Genomic DNA, 14658 nt, shown 5'->3' with positions numbered 1-14658 from the left:
AGATGCATAAGAAAAAGGATGGGGAAATGCACCAAATTTCTAACTTTGGTAGTGCTAGGGTGGTAGGATTTGGGTTGATAGCTCTTCGATCTTCTCTTTTTTTTACAAAAATGAAGAAGATGCACATATATTAATTCTCTTCAAAGGCAAGGCCCACTTCCTCCAATTCAGAAATGGCTGCGTGTGAGGCAAGGTGGGAAGGTTGGGTGTGTTGACCTTTTGCAGGCTGATAGGACTTAAATGTACCACTTGCTTTTTAATCTTTAAGTGCACCATCAAATACTTATTGCAGGGGTGGACAGTAGGCGCCCTCTCCGGCCTTGAGTCGGAGAGGTGAGCCAAAAGCTCTGGTTCCCAGATTCCTCTCTGATTGACCTGTCACAGCCGAGAGACTTCAGGGCTGTAGCTGGGAACAAGGTTCTAGCTGTGACTAGCAAAATGGGAAGACACATGAATCCTGAGGGAGCAGAGGAGCACAGAATGAATGAGATTGTCTCCTTAGAGAACTTCTTGACGAGAACCAAGAAGGAGATCGACGAGACCCTGAGAATTCAGGCTGCCATGAGCTCCGACATATCCCGTCCTCACTGGCTCAGAGGAAAGAGCATGGGCTTCAGAGTCAAATAAACCTGCGAGAAGAGCCATTTGACCTTGGCCAAGTTACTGACCTTCATTGCCCCTTGGTTTCTTCATTGAAAAAGAGGAATAGTAACATCTTATTGGTATTATTTAGACTTCTTTTGTTGCAAATATGAGAACCTCTCTCAAGCCAATTTCAGGAAAATACTGAAGAATTTAAGGCGGCTGGAGTGTCTCCCATAACTTAAGAGGGAAAGGAACCAGGAGCGGGAAAGCTGTCAGAAACCCAGGAACAATGATTTCTTCTTTTCTACTTTTGCCAATTTCTTTATTCTTTCACCCCACCCTCCAGGCTGGCTTCGGCTACTTATGGGGGAGGGTGGGTGGGGTAGGAAGGAGATCTGTGTAAACTTGGCTGTGAAAGTCATTATTTAAAAATACTTCTTTGGGGACTTTCCATACTGGTGACACAGGGCTTTTGCAAAATTGGATCTCGTATTGACAGAAGTGCCACAGATCACACAGCTTTCTGCCGCGTGTGCTGGCGGCTGCAAAAAGCCTGCCTCAAGTGCACAGAAGAAGCCACACCATGTTCTCCATCGCATCCTGGTAAGCTGTTGGCCTAGGAAGTGATTTGTCTACTTCTTCTGCATGCTATTTTATCCAGCTACAGGCTTGTGTTGATGGCTTATAAAATTTCAACAACCGGTGGAGAGTGGGGGGTGTGGATAAGAAAGCCTACTATTGTTGTCGGTTTGTTTTTATTTTAACTTGCACAGCAGTGGGGGGAAACTGTTCATGATGCCTACTAATGTTTTGTGAATTTATCTACCCCTTTGTTTATGTGGATGATTACAAAGAAAGTGACCAACTCGCCCGCCCCCAGAGAGAGAGAGAGAAACAGACAGAGACAGAGACAGAGACAGAGAGAGACAGAGACAGAGAGAGAGAAACAGACAGAGACAGAGAGAGAGAGACCAAAGACAGAAATAAATCACCAGGTTTTGTTTTCCCTCTTGCCTCCACTGATGCATTCTATCCTGTGAAACATCGCACATTTCACTGTAAAGAGGAAGGCTGTTGTACCCCTTCACCATTAAAGTTTACAGCTTCAGTAAAAAGAGAGGCTGGTCTTTGCCAAGTTCTTAGAACAGACACTCTGATTAGACCAGCTTAGGCAAGCTGCCCGTTTCTAGACCAATCATCTGTGGCTGGGAATGAGGTCACGGCATACACCGTGGCTTTCAGCGGTCCACATCTCTGGCTATTTAATTACTTTTATCCGAAGTCCTATGTAGAGAATGCACAGAGTGTTTTGAAATAGGCCAGAGAGAAAGAGATTCCTACCTTTAATCAAGAATTTTACTTTAAGATGTTTCTAATTTTTTTTGTCATTACAAACAATTCCGAAGTGAACTTTTTTTCCCCTACACACATCTTTGTAGTACTGGCATTGGTATTTCCTGAGAATAGATTCTTAGAAATTCAATTTCTGATCCCAGGTATATGGACATTAATTAATCAATTGATTGATCAATGTTTATGAGTTTTTAATATCAATATCAGTTAATATTTATGATATGCAATCATATCAGCAGTGTATGAGAGTGTCTTTGATCTTGCCTCCTTGCTAACAGTGGACATTATCAATATTTGGTAAATATTTGCCGTAATAATTTTTATCTTTTTCGAGTTTATGTGCGTGATTACCGAGTTTATCTGCATAATTGCAAACCTCATGTACATGAAGTTTCGTATATTTTCATGTTTGCTCATCATTTATGGAGTTTGTTCTTAACCTTTACCTGGTTTTATTCATTTGTTTTCTGTTGAGCTGTTTGCCTATTTCTTATTGATTTGCAGTAACTCTACATTCCGGATATTATTTGTTTATCTACTATATTGGCTGAAAATATTTTCTTTTCAGGTTGTTGTTACTTTGTTTTTCACCCTGTTGACAATGTCTTTTGTAGTGAAGATTTTCCGTTTTTATGTTGTCACCGCTGTCAGATCTTTTCATTTATACCTTCTAAGTTTTATGTCTTGCTTAGGAAAGTTTCCTTAGCCTTAAAATTATAAAGATATATAAAAATATTTTTCTATTTTTCATAATGCTTTCGTAGTTAGGTGGCTTATCTTTAGATGTTTAATTCATCTGGAATTTGTTTTTGGATATGGCATGAGGGAGGCATATAACTCCTTTTTCAGAAAGGAAAGCCTCAACGCAATTATTAAATATTGTTTTTTTCTCTCTCCACTTTGAAAATGCTACAGCATATACTATATGCCCACATATTCATGCTTCTGTTTCTGGGCTGAAAAGAATTAATTCTAATTTATAACTGTCACGAAATTAATATTACTTATGCAGAGGTACAATTTCCCAATATCAAACTAATTGCAAGAAACAGTCCCTCCAAACTTCGATTATTCTTTTATCGCTCATCCCTTCAGCACTTATGGCTGATTTTCTTTCTTCTATTGCCTGTTACTCTGTGTTACTCCTGAAACATTTTACCATGTGAATAGATTGAATTTCCCCCAACAAATGGTGGCAAGACTGGTGGCTTTTCTCTTGCATATTCCCCGGCACAATTAGGTTTTATATGGAGCTCCGAATTTAGCCAGTTTCAGCAGACTATATATTTGCATATTTCTTCAGGCCTGGTTCTTGCTTGCTTCCAGGAGACATCACAATATCCTGGACTCTTAGGAGTAGGAAGAAGTCATAGATCATCGGAATCACAGATAGGTTCCTAGGTCCCACCCTAGAGTTTCTGATTTGTTGGTTTGAGGTTTAGCCCTAGAATGCGCACTTTTTAAAAAACTAGGCCTTTGCTCTTCTTACAAGCTTGTCCTTGTTTTGTAAATAAGATGACAATTGGGCAAAAAGCTGTGAGAACAAAACACCAGTGCAGCAAGCCATTCCCTAGGGCTGCTATTTCTAGGTTCATAACAAGAGATGCTACCAATAAATTCTTGAGTCCTGTTACCGCAAAGGCCACTTACACATTAACTTCAGTGAAACAAGCTGGAGGTGTCTTCCTAACAAAAAACCCAAGCAAAGCCAAAAAAAGAAAGGAAGATCCAAAAGCACCAGAGCACAAACACCTCTGTTGAGAGTTTCGCATCCTTTCAGAATAAATGGGGATTACGCATCACGCTCCCACACTTCTCTCTTCCAAAGACATTATCAGAAGAAAATTTTCAATGCTCACATTAGTCAGTTGCTGTGGAAGCTGACCCAGAATGAACCATTGCTGCTTATTCTACCATCTCTCTGGAAATTATTAAGAGATAGATGCCAGAGATCAAAATTTGAGAAAGTGCCAGGAGTTTGTTTATTCCGATCTGGTTCCGTAGAGATACAAATGCACAAACATGATGGATCGAATCCATCTCTACATCAAGGCCTAATTGGGTCTTGCTAAGGAAAAGACAAATGGGTGCTTTGTTTGTCAAGAGAAGAGATTTCTAAGACTTTTACTTTTGCTAACTCAAGTCCAGACTCGACAACAAATTCGTTCATTTACAAAGGATTCTCTTTCACAGTGCCAGTGTGTACGTACCTAGGCACTCTGTCTCAGTACAGATAGACACACAAATGCCCACATATAAACGTGTGACTTTTGTCTTCCCGGTGGAGAGATGGCTGCTGTACCTAAAACTGCATTTTTAGTTTAGGCAGGAAGAAGTTGGAAGGAAAGAAGGGTTAAAGGTCAAGCCAGTCCAGTCTATCCTTAAAAAGAGTTCTCCTGGAATCTCTGCCCAACGACTCATTTCCTCTTACTCGTCAGTGGTCAACTCCAGCAGCAGGAGAGCTGGGGACAATGAGCATTACTCTTGGGCATATTCCAGAGCCAAGACACTGCTAGAAAGTGAATTGGGAGACTGAATCCTGTTACAGGCATGCCTCTTTTTATTGCATTTCCCTTAATGTGCTTAGCAAATATTGCGTTTTTTACAAAAGGAAGATTTATGGCAACTCGGTACTGAGCAAGGTTATCCGTGCCAAAAAGATTATGACTCGCTGAAGGCTCAGATGAGGGTTAGCATTTTTTAGCAATAGAATGTTTCTTAATTCAGGTATGTACATTGTCTTTTTAAGCACGAGGCGATTGCACACCTAATAGACTCCAGTAGAGACTGAGCATAACTTTCATATCACTGGGAAACCAAAAAATGTGTGTGACTCCCTTTATTGCGACATTCGCTTTATTGCGGTGTCTAAACTGTTATTATTGGCTGGTGCTAAGCCAGAAAAATGTGCCTAAAAAAAAAAAAAAATCAATGCCTTTGAAATGAAGTTTGATGTAGTAAAATGCTGTGAAGGAGACCAAGCAGTGGTTAGGATATAACAAAATGGTGATTTAAAAGATTGCTCGCCGCGAAACATCAGAGCTCATGTAGAGAAATGACTAAACAGAGTACCTGATGGTGGATACAGCTTAGGTTCACAAAAGTTCTGTGATTGGACAAAATAATGGGGAAAATAGAAAAACTGATGATTACATGTCTGCAAGAACAAAATTGCTTGCGGCTTTGTGTGTTCAGAGAACATACCCTCCACACTTTCTATACATTGCTGCAGGGTAATTGGTCCTAAAATATATGATTCTAAGAAAGACATTCCTTACATAAAAGGGGGCTATCTCTAGCTGGCAAGGGCCACCTGAGGCAGGAAGGAAGAGAGCCAGGACAGCTGACGACACTAGTAAAAGAAAGGGTGAGTGGTCTAGCTTGGCGGGAGCATGGAAGAGCGGGAACTGAGGCTGGAAAAGGATTTTAGAAGCATCGAGGGAGGGGCACCAATTCCTGGGCAAAGCATTGATGCTAAGTTTAGTAGGCAATGGGGGAACCATTGGAAGTTTTTGAGCAAGGCGGTGATACCATGCCTAAGATTGTAGATGCTCAGCCAAGGTGAATATTAAGTGAATGGCTGATCAGAATCATCCTGTAGGAAGTTATCAGTACCTTTACAGGGCGGGTGTAGCCAGGTCCTGAGATCCAACAGAGGTATGCTCATGAAATTCCCCTTCTCCACGATAAAGTATGCTGTTCCCACACCCCTCCCCATACCTGCTTCTACAGAACCAGCGGAGACTGGCACTTGCTCTCAATTACTGGAATCTCTGAATTCTGAGAAACTGGGAAAAACTGCTCTGAAATACATTTGTTCTGGATAAATGATGCCTCATTTTTTTTTCTAATAAGGGTTTGTTGTTGGCAGAATCACACAGCTGTTACCTAAATCAAAGATCAGTTTTTTAGATTATTTTTTACTGGTAGCTTAGGAGTAATTGCTTCTATAAAACATCTGCACTATAATTAGAAAACGAAGATTTCTTCGCCCCAATGGAGAGTAATTACTTTTGGGTACCAGAAGAAAGTTTTAGGATCATCATCAAAATTCAATGAGATTGTTTGCAGCAAAAGTTTTCTTTTCAATTTTTTCTAAAGTAGCTAGGAGACTGTAAAAGATCCATGTTTATTAGCATTTTACAGGCCTAAATAGAATAAAACAAAACTCCCAGGTCTGTGTGAGCTTGTTAATACAAATGATTCCAGTGAATTAAATTTAGCCAATTCAAAGGAATTCCATTTTGTGAAGAAGCGAAGAGATGTCAGAGCTAGGGGCCTCTCCAGGCAAGTCCATAAACAGTTACAACTCTAGGACAACATTCACCACCTTGAGTTGAAGGTCTGCATTGGGGAAAAAAACCCAAAAAACAAACAAACAAAAAACTCCACTATTATGGATGCCTCGGGCTTGCTCTGATTTGCTCGTCATGACCATGTGCTGTGGATGTCGGCGTGGTACGATTCTGCACATGCCAAGAGCGCGCTACGGCGACGTTCGAGGGTCAGTCCCGCCTTCCACGTCTCGACGTGCGCTGCCTCCGTCCCTGCCCCCGTCCCTGCCCCCGCACACTGCTGCATCCTTAATTCTCGGTTCCTTCCGTAGTCCTCCCCGCGTCCCGCTCAGGTCCCCATGTCACTCTGTTCGTCCAGTCCCTGGAGCTTCCCCGTCTCATACCTACCCTGATTTCCTCAGTTCCTTATCTTCATCCTCATCGAATTTCTCACTTGCGCCTTTCACGCTTCCCAAAACAGATCCCTTCCTGGAGCTAAGTCTAACCCGTTGAAAGACGGGTGATACCATGCCTAAGATTGCAGATGCTCAGCCAAGGTGAATATTAAGTGAATGGCTGATCAGAATCATCCTGTAGGAAGTTATCAGTACCTTTACAGGGCGGGTGTAGCCAGGTCCTGAGATCCAACAGAGGTATGCTCATGAAAATACCTCTCTCTTCTCTCTCTTTACTTTTCCAAACTCCTGGTCCCTGGCAGGCCACTCTCTCTGACCAGGAACACTGGTCTTCCTTAGAGCTCTGTCCTACACTCTTTCTCACTCTGTGTACTCAGGCGACTTCATCCTTTTCCTTTAGTCATCATCTATTTTTTGCTGACTTGTAGTTCACATGCTCATCTTCTGATTTCCAGATCCACGGAACCAACCAACAACCAAAGGTCTCCTCTTCGATTTGGTCTTAGTTTCCTAGGTCGTCTGTAATGAATTCCTATAGGCCGGATGGCCGAAAACAACAGAAATTTCTAGATAACGTGGTGGTATTAGAATTACTTCTATTGGTGAAAATAATAGCTTGCTCTCTAGTGTGATGATTGTTAGAAATGAGCTCTCATTGGAGAAAGGAACGTGTTCAGGTTTTGCGTGTTGGCTAAAATGTTTTGGAGACACCCCTCACCTTTCATGAGCGGGGTGTGAAAATCTAGCCCATACTCTTAGAGTGGACACCTGAGGCTGGGTCAGTGAATAATCTTGTTTGGTCTCTGACTCTGGAAGATATCTGGTTGCCCGCATCTAACTGAGAGTAACTGAATTTCTTTCTGGAACATTGTTGTGTCTGTCTTGACTAAGCCTTTCTCATAAAGGTAGTGTTCACAGCTTTTAAAAGACAAAGAACTGGGAATTTGTTTGAATCTGCAGACCCAATTACATGAACTGTTTTGTGTCTGCTTGCCAATAAGTGTTTGTTGAATAAATGTCCATATGATAAGAAGAATTTGGTCAGAGATTTTCTTTTCCTTATAACCTGGCAGGATGGTTACGAGAGAATAGCTAAAATCTCCCCACTCTACATTTTTTTAGTAGCTACTGTTATCTACAAAAATAATTTACGAGTCATGCATGACCCTTGGGTCAAGTCGCAGCATAAGTGCATATAGAAATAATAGAACACTTCATTCATCAACTTATGAATTGAAAAATCAGACTTCGGATAGATGAATACAAAGACCTTTATCCAGACAATTTCAATTTGTTGCTGTAAAAGAAACTTTTCTTTTAAGCCTCAGGAAATACCTACCGGAAGGTGGAAGGAAAGAAACTTAAAGATTAGCTGATGGCCCCATTAAAAGCAAAGAGAACAAGGGCCCGGACACCCACTCAGGGGAGACAACTGTGCCAGAGGATGGTGAGGAATCTTCTTGAATCCAGTGGCAAGGAGGAAAAGACTTTGGTTAGGAAAAACATGTCCCTTTGCAATTATCTTTACCCATAAGAATTTGTGACTTATTTCCTTCTCTCAAATCAAGACCAGACTAGGCCCGAATGCCAGGGAGTCCATAAGAGCAGTGACCTACCAATTAGTAGGACAGTGGAAATGAGGACAGACCCATACGGCCTCAGGAAACAGTAGTTAAGGTTCAATTCCCGCCTTATCATTGTCTTCCCCTCAGCATTTCCTTTGGTTTGAGATGCAAGGTCAGCATCCAGGGGCCCAAGAGGCAAACGGCGAAGGACTCAGAAGAAGAGATTTTGTTTTGGGGTGAACATCATCTCGGTTGACCAGATATTTAACTGTGTATTTTAAGCTCTGGACGGGGTAGTTAGTGGTGAGAGCAGGAGGTGGTTAAATGAACAAAGGGTATTTCCTCCACTCATCCCTACTTTTATTTTTAAATGTTACTAGATGGATTTCACGTCGACCTCCCTTCACTCCAAAGCAAACTGCTTTATTTCTTATGCCATCAACGCGACGGTACTGATCTGTTACTTAGCTGCTGAAGACGTGGTGTTTGCAACTTCAAGGCTTGTGGAGGAAGGTAAGAAATAGAGAGACTGGTCAGCTCAGAAGGGAAGGAGATAGAGGTGGTATGATTTTGATAAACATCAAACAAACAAACAAACAAACAAACAAACAAACAAACAGCTGGCAGATCTTTCTCAAAGCTGTGGCCATTCGCTTCCCAGATGTTAAAGTCTCCACCTTAAAAGGAAACCCAGAGAAGTAAGACGTGAGAATGGATCCAGATGGGAGGCCAACCAGCTGGGTGATGGCATATGCCATGATGCACTTGTTGGCACTTCTCTCTTCCGGCTTCTGGCAGGCTGACATCTTTCCACATGGCGTGCTGGCTCTGGAACACCTGAGCACCTTTCTGCGCAGTCACTCCCAGACCATGCAGGTGTTTCCAGAATCTGGAGATCCCAGACTGCCTTTAAAAGGATGAATTTCAGACCCAGAGAGGACCCCAAAGAAGATGCCGCATTGCAAGCAACCTTCCCATCTTGCATAAGGAAAGACAGACAGGGAAAGCGACTTGCCTAAGGTGACACAGCTGTTAGACACAAAGCTGGGGCTAGAAGTCAGGTTTCTCTTTTCTCTTTCTCAAACCTGGCACCACCTCCCTGCCTTTCCGGGTGTAGGACCACATGCTGGGGCCCTCTGTTTCCAGAGTGATACTCCAGAATGTTTTCGTGCACATTTTCCATTCGAGGATCTTTCTTGTGAAGGTGAGGGGGGTGGGTCCTCAGTAAATATTGATTATTGATTATCCTCTGCAGACCAGGTATGGGGTGGGGTTGGGGAGGTGTTCTAAAAAGAGAGAAAGCCAAGAGATGGAGGTACCCAAATCTCTCCCTCTCAATTCTACTGAGTAAGAGGCCATTAAGATTAAGAATCTTCTAGTCAGAAATGTTTATAGGAACGATGGAGCTATCTCTTATTACTCCTTAGTTAAAATCGCTCTAATCTGGCAGCCACTTCCTCACCCAGCTACAGGCTGCAGCACTCCTGGAATGGACATTTTGATTGAGAGAAAAGAAAATTTGCAGTTGGAAGGCAAGCCTGGGGTGGGGGAGTATGGGAGGAGCTTAGACGGAAGTCTGAATAATGTAACCAACAACAACAGAAACAATGACAACCACGATATACGATATACGGTTGTCATATTGTTTTATTATATCACAGCCCGCAATATCCAACTTACTTTCATGTAGAGGGCTGACACATGCTGCCAGCTGACGTCTTTGCACCCCTGTTCCCTTCGCTTGTGAGCAGTCCTCTCTCTCCTTCCCACTCTCTTCCCCATTTTTTGCCTACCTCCTTCTCAGCTCTCACGGGTCACCCCAAAAGTCACAGCCTCCAGTCTTCCCGATGTTGGCGTTAGAGTCCCCCGCCTCGCAACTTTCTGTGCTGTGAGAGTCATAACACCGCATTACGATATTGTGAGTATTTCCTTCTGTCCCCAACTAGACAAGAAGCTCCGTGAAAACTGGGGACTCGTCTGTCTGTACACTCTGTGTCTCTGGCCCTGAGCATGGTGCCTGGGAAAGCGCAGGACTTCGATCAAGAATGATAAATGGAGAAATGGGTCATTTCATCCCTCTCGACCAAGAGGAAGAAGAGGGATGGGACAAAGAAGGGAAGATGAGGCGGCACCGAGGGCACACGCTCCAACTGTGTTTCAGGTTTGTTGGTGCTCACTCCTTTCTTCCTCGGCGTCTACTCTTAACAACTAAGATCTCTGCTTAATATCCCCTTCCCTCCCCCATTATTTTTCCTTTCAGTTAAAGTGAGTTTGAGGGACGGGTGTTGGAAAAAGTCAACCACAGTCAACTGGGTCATTGGGTTCTTTTTCCCCGGGACAAGTCAGGGTTAGGTGGGCACCGCAGTCCAGAGAAGTGAAAGGGGGTGTAGAGGATGCTGAAATACGACACTAAGACTCCCCTTTCAGGACCAGGTGTGTATTTCTACAGGTGTCTCCAGGGTTCTCTGTGGCTCACAGTTGAGCCCCTCTCCTCTCCTAAAGAGAGTTTCCCTTCTCAAAGGCACATGCTGCACCCCTCGCCCCCCAACTCCGCCCCGGGCAGCCCACATCCGGTGACTGGTTGATGCAGGAGAGCAACAGCTCAGCCTTCTCGAAGGGCTAGCTCCACTTCAGAGGTCCCCGTGTGATGCCCTGAGGCCTCACTGCAGCACTTCATCTGTCCTCTCCTCACCCCACCCCCACTCCCCTCCTCCTCTTGGCCCGAACCTTCCACACACAAACCGCCATCTCAGGGAAACTATCCTAGGACAGGTAGTTCACACCCCATATGTCCAGATGCCCACCTATACACATAGCTCGGTGAGAATTCTTCATATGACAAATATATTTCAGAATCTTAATGCAACTCATGTTCTCTCCAGGCCAACCTGCCCAGGGGTCAGAATGGGTTTACATGAATTATAGTCATAAATGATCTTGACCTTGGATGTGCTTCACTCATGGCTGAAGGGCGAAGAACTCCCTCCTATGTCCCACCCCTTATTCCTGGGTGTCCTCAGAGTGCCCTCATATGTGCTCATAAATAAATCTTTGTGTTTTGCCTAACCTCTGCCATGTCGTTTGCTTCTGCTCTAGGCCCCCTTGATGTTATTTTCTACCTGCCGAGCTATAGAAGGGCCTTGGCCACAGCATTGTCGCTGGAGGGGCCTGTGATCGAAGTTGCTGACGTCTCCATGAAGGGCACTGTCTTCGACGGGCCCAGAGTTGCTAGTGCTTCTTCCTGCTTCCAATATAGCTTTGGGTTCCAGGGGCTCAGACCGTCAGTGCTGCAACCTCAGGCATGGTTAATTGGCTGGTGCCTCTGGGGTCTGAAGTTGCTTGTGTTTTCTACCAAACAGGGGATCCCCTGTCTCTTCCAATTTTGTGTTACCACACCTTGGTTCCAGGCCGACGCTGTCTTGGCTCCCACGATCTCATAGTATTTCCATCATTTTGCTTAGGGCCCCTTTCTTCCTGGGACTCAGGTCTAAGTCCATGAGGAGCTGGTCTGAGTGACATCCCCATGCAATGCCAAAAATGGCCTCTTGTCTCCCAACGATTGAGGAGGCTTTTTTACTTGATCGACCTTATGTGATTAAAAAAATATGCCCAGCAGGCTCTTTGGGGTGCCTACTCATATCCGTATCCTCAGGGAAATGCAGCATAATTTCAAGTCAAGATCCTTCTTACATTGCATACAATGGCACTTTGCTTTTTGGAAACTTCTAGAAGAGTTTTCAGCTCTTTTGTATGCAGAAGAAGGTCAGAATGATCCAGATTCTTCAATATGTGCAAAAACTCAGGGAAACGACATTAAAACTTTTTACTGTGGTAAAACACATATAACCTAAAATTGACCATATTAACCATTTTTGAGTGTACGGTTTAGTAGTATTAAATACATTTACATTGTTGTGTGACCATCACCGGCATCTGTCTCCATAAGTCTCTTCATTGTGTAAAACTGAAACTCTGTGCCCACGAAACACTAACTCCCAATCCCGTCCGCCCCACAGCCCCCGGCAACTGCTGTTTGATTTTTGTCTTTCTAATTTTTATTGCTCTAGCTACCTAACATAAGTGAAATCACATGGTATTTATCATTTTGTGACTGGCCTTTTTCACTTAGCATGATTTCCTAAAGGTTCATCCATGTTGGAGCATGTGTCAGATTTTCCTTCCTTTTTAGGGCTAAGTAATATTCCATTGTATTTATATACTGCATTTTCTCATCGATTCATTTACCAATGGACACTTGGGCTACTTCTTCATTTTAGCTATGGTGAATAATGTTGCCATAAACATGCGTGTACAAATATCTCTTTAAGACCCTGCTTTCAGTCTTTCGGATACATACCCAGAAGTAGAATTACTATATCATACGGTCATTCCATTTTTATTTTTTTGAGAAACTTCTATGTTGTTTTTCACAGTGACCACACCATTTTACATTCCCACCAAAAATTCACAAAGGTTGAACTTTCTCTACATCCTTGCCAACACTTATTATTTTCTATTTTTTTGAAAAAATAGTAGCTATCCTAATGGGTATGAGATGGAGAGCAACTGTATTTTAAAGCAACTTTGTTCTCATGATGATTTTTTTACTCATGTAAATATGAATAAGGATATTTCTCCAATCCTCCTGTTCGTGTCTGACTATAATGCTATTGTATCATGAAGAATGGACAGGCAGATCCAAGAAGAAAGACACAGTCGGGTGCCTAAGCCATAAGAAGATGGCAAAGAACCAAGCAGAGTGCTTCCTAAGGGGGCAAAGGAAGGTCAGTGCAAGTGGGGACAAGGCCCGGCTGAGCTGGTGAAGGCCTGATGGCAGACCGGTCAAATTATATCTCTCGAACCAAGATCCTTATTCAGAGCCTGTACCTCAGAGACATCCTGGCCTTCTAAGGTGTATCATTACGGAAGACTAGGCATGATGATAGTAATTTAAATGAAGTTAAAAGAGCAGCCTAAGAACGGGTACTCACGTTTTAACTTCTCTCGAGGAGTCTCTATGGGATAAAGGAAATTCACTGAAGGACTCGTGGGCAGGGTGATCTTTTGAAGGCGAACGTTACCAGCCCTGGTGAGTGAGGTTTAGGAACATGTAGCATATCGCATGGTTTTTAAGAGTTCTCATGTCTTCTTCCAAGTCACTTCAGAACAATTTTTCAGCAGCATTTGGGTCTACCCTGTGACTCAGTCATGTTCCGTGAGAGCTTTTCATCAGATGCCACCTTGTCCCTACCAGCATGGCCATTGATAAGTAGCTACATGGCTTCCTGTTAGAAACTGTTTCAAAAAGACCCTCTTGAGGAATCCTGGGTAGACAATAGAGCTTTTTTTCCTGCACCTGTCCCTAGCTGTGCTCTGCTTCAATCTTTCACGTGCTCTGTGCCCCGCAGGGTGACAGGAAGATAGCTTCTTGGGTGAAAAAGAGGAGGAAAGTGTCATTTTCTCTCTCCACTTCATAACACCTCACAGAGGAAATGCATAGCATAGGTGTGGGAGTTTGGCTGACTTGTTGTAAAAAATAAACATGGTTTCCTGTTTGCCTCTTATTTTCATTCCTAAGTGGTGAGGAGTTGCTGGGACTTCCTGCCAGGACTAGCATTTAATGTAGGCAAAGAAGGTGTCATTTGGGGAACAAAAAATATCAATACCTGAAACCTTCCAAAATTCTCATTTTTACTCGCTGGTATCATTCCTTAAAGTTATACGGAGTATTTTAAATTGGGCTAAATCAGTGTGTTACTTGGAGTGTTGAAAGATTGCCACATTGAAGTATTATAATTTCTCATGTATCCGATTAGCTGGAAGCAATGACAAGTCCAGAGAATACTTAGTTGTCCATCCGTCCATCCACCAACCATCCATCCATCCATCCATCCATCTAAGTATCTATCCGCCCGGCTCCATCCATCCATCCATCCATCCATCCATCTATCATCGATTCATCCATCCATCCATCCATCCATCCATCCATCCTCCCAGTGACTCTTTACTCACGACTGATTTTATGCAATCTAATATTGATCTTATATGGTGTTGTGACTTGTAATAATTCTATGTATATATTAGCTTTTTCAGTAAAACTGCAATCTCCTAAGTAGAGAATATCTAATACTTAAAAAATATTTCATGAGAGTATAGAAAAAAGGCCAGGTACCCAATAGGTGTGCAATATGTTCCTATTAAAATAAAATAAGACTTGAGAAATGATTTGCCTAGCCCGGCAGGGGAAGGCCTACAAGCAAAGCCCTCCTCCCCTTTCCCCGCAAGCTGCTGCAACGTGGCCATTTTCAGACCATGATTTACACGGTAGGCAGAAATGCCCCAATTACACAAATCACACAGGGCTGCCTAAAGAAAATGCCTGCCAATTGCAGGGGAGTCTGCTGACGCTCATTTTTAGTTCTCGGAGCTTTCAAACATCCTGCTCGCCCTGAGTCACAGGCACAT

The 14658-nt window shown here is 43.1% G+C and overlaps 1 long non-coding RNA gene across 2 annotated transcripts; it reads left to right on the top strand.

The window, feature by feature from the left end:
- The first annotated feature begins 966 nt into the window (after window positions 1-966).
- On the top strand, window positions 967-12277 carry LOC120599982 (uncharacterized). Of its 2 annotated transcripts, none has more exons than XR_005652033.1 (5): window positions 967-1188; window positions 8574-8706; window positions 8992-9213; window positions 10140-10354; window positions 11290-12277. It is a non-coding gene; the product is annotated as an uncharacterized LOC120599982 (long non-coding RNA). The 2 variants fall into 2 exon arrangements; XR_005652034.1 differs by having other exon boundaries at window positions 9998-10354.
- The last annotated feature ends 2381 nt before the right edge of the window (window positions 12278-14658 follow it).

Source organism: Pteropus medius, unplaced genomic scaffold, assembly GCF_902729225.1.
Source record: "Pteropus medius unplaced genomic scaffold, Ma_sr-lr_union100, whole genome shotgun sequence".
Taxonomy (NCBI): Eukaryota; Metazoa; Chordata; class Mammalia; order Chiroptera; family Pteropodidae; genus Pteropus; species Pteropus medius.
Note: the sequence above shows the minus strand (reverse complement) of the source record. Positions and strands in the feature narration are given on the sequence as shown.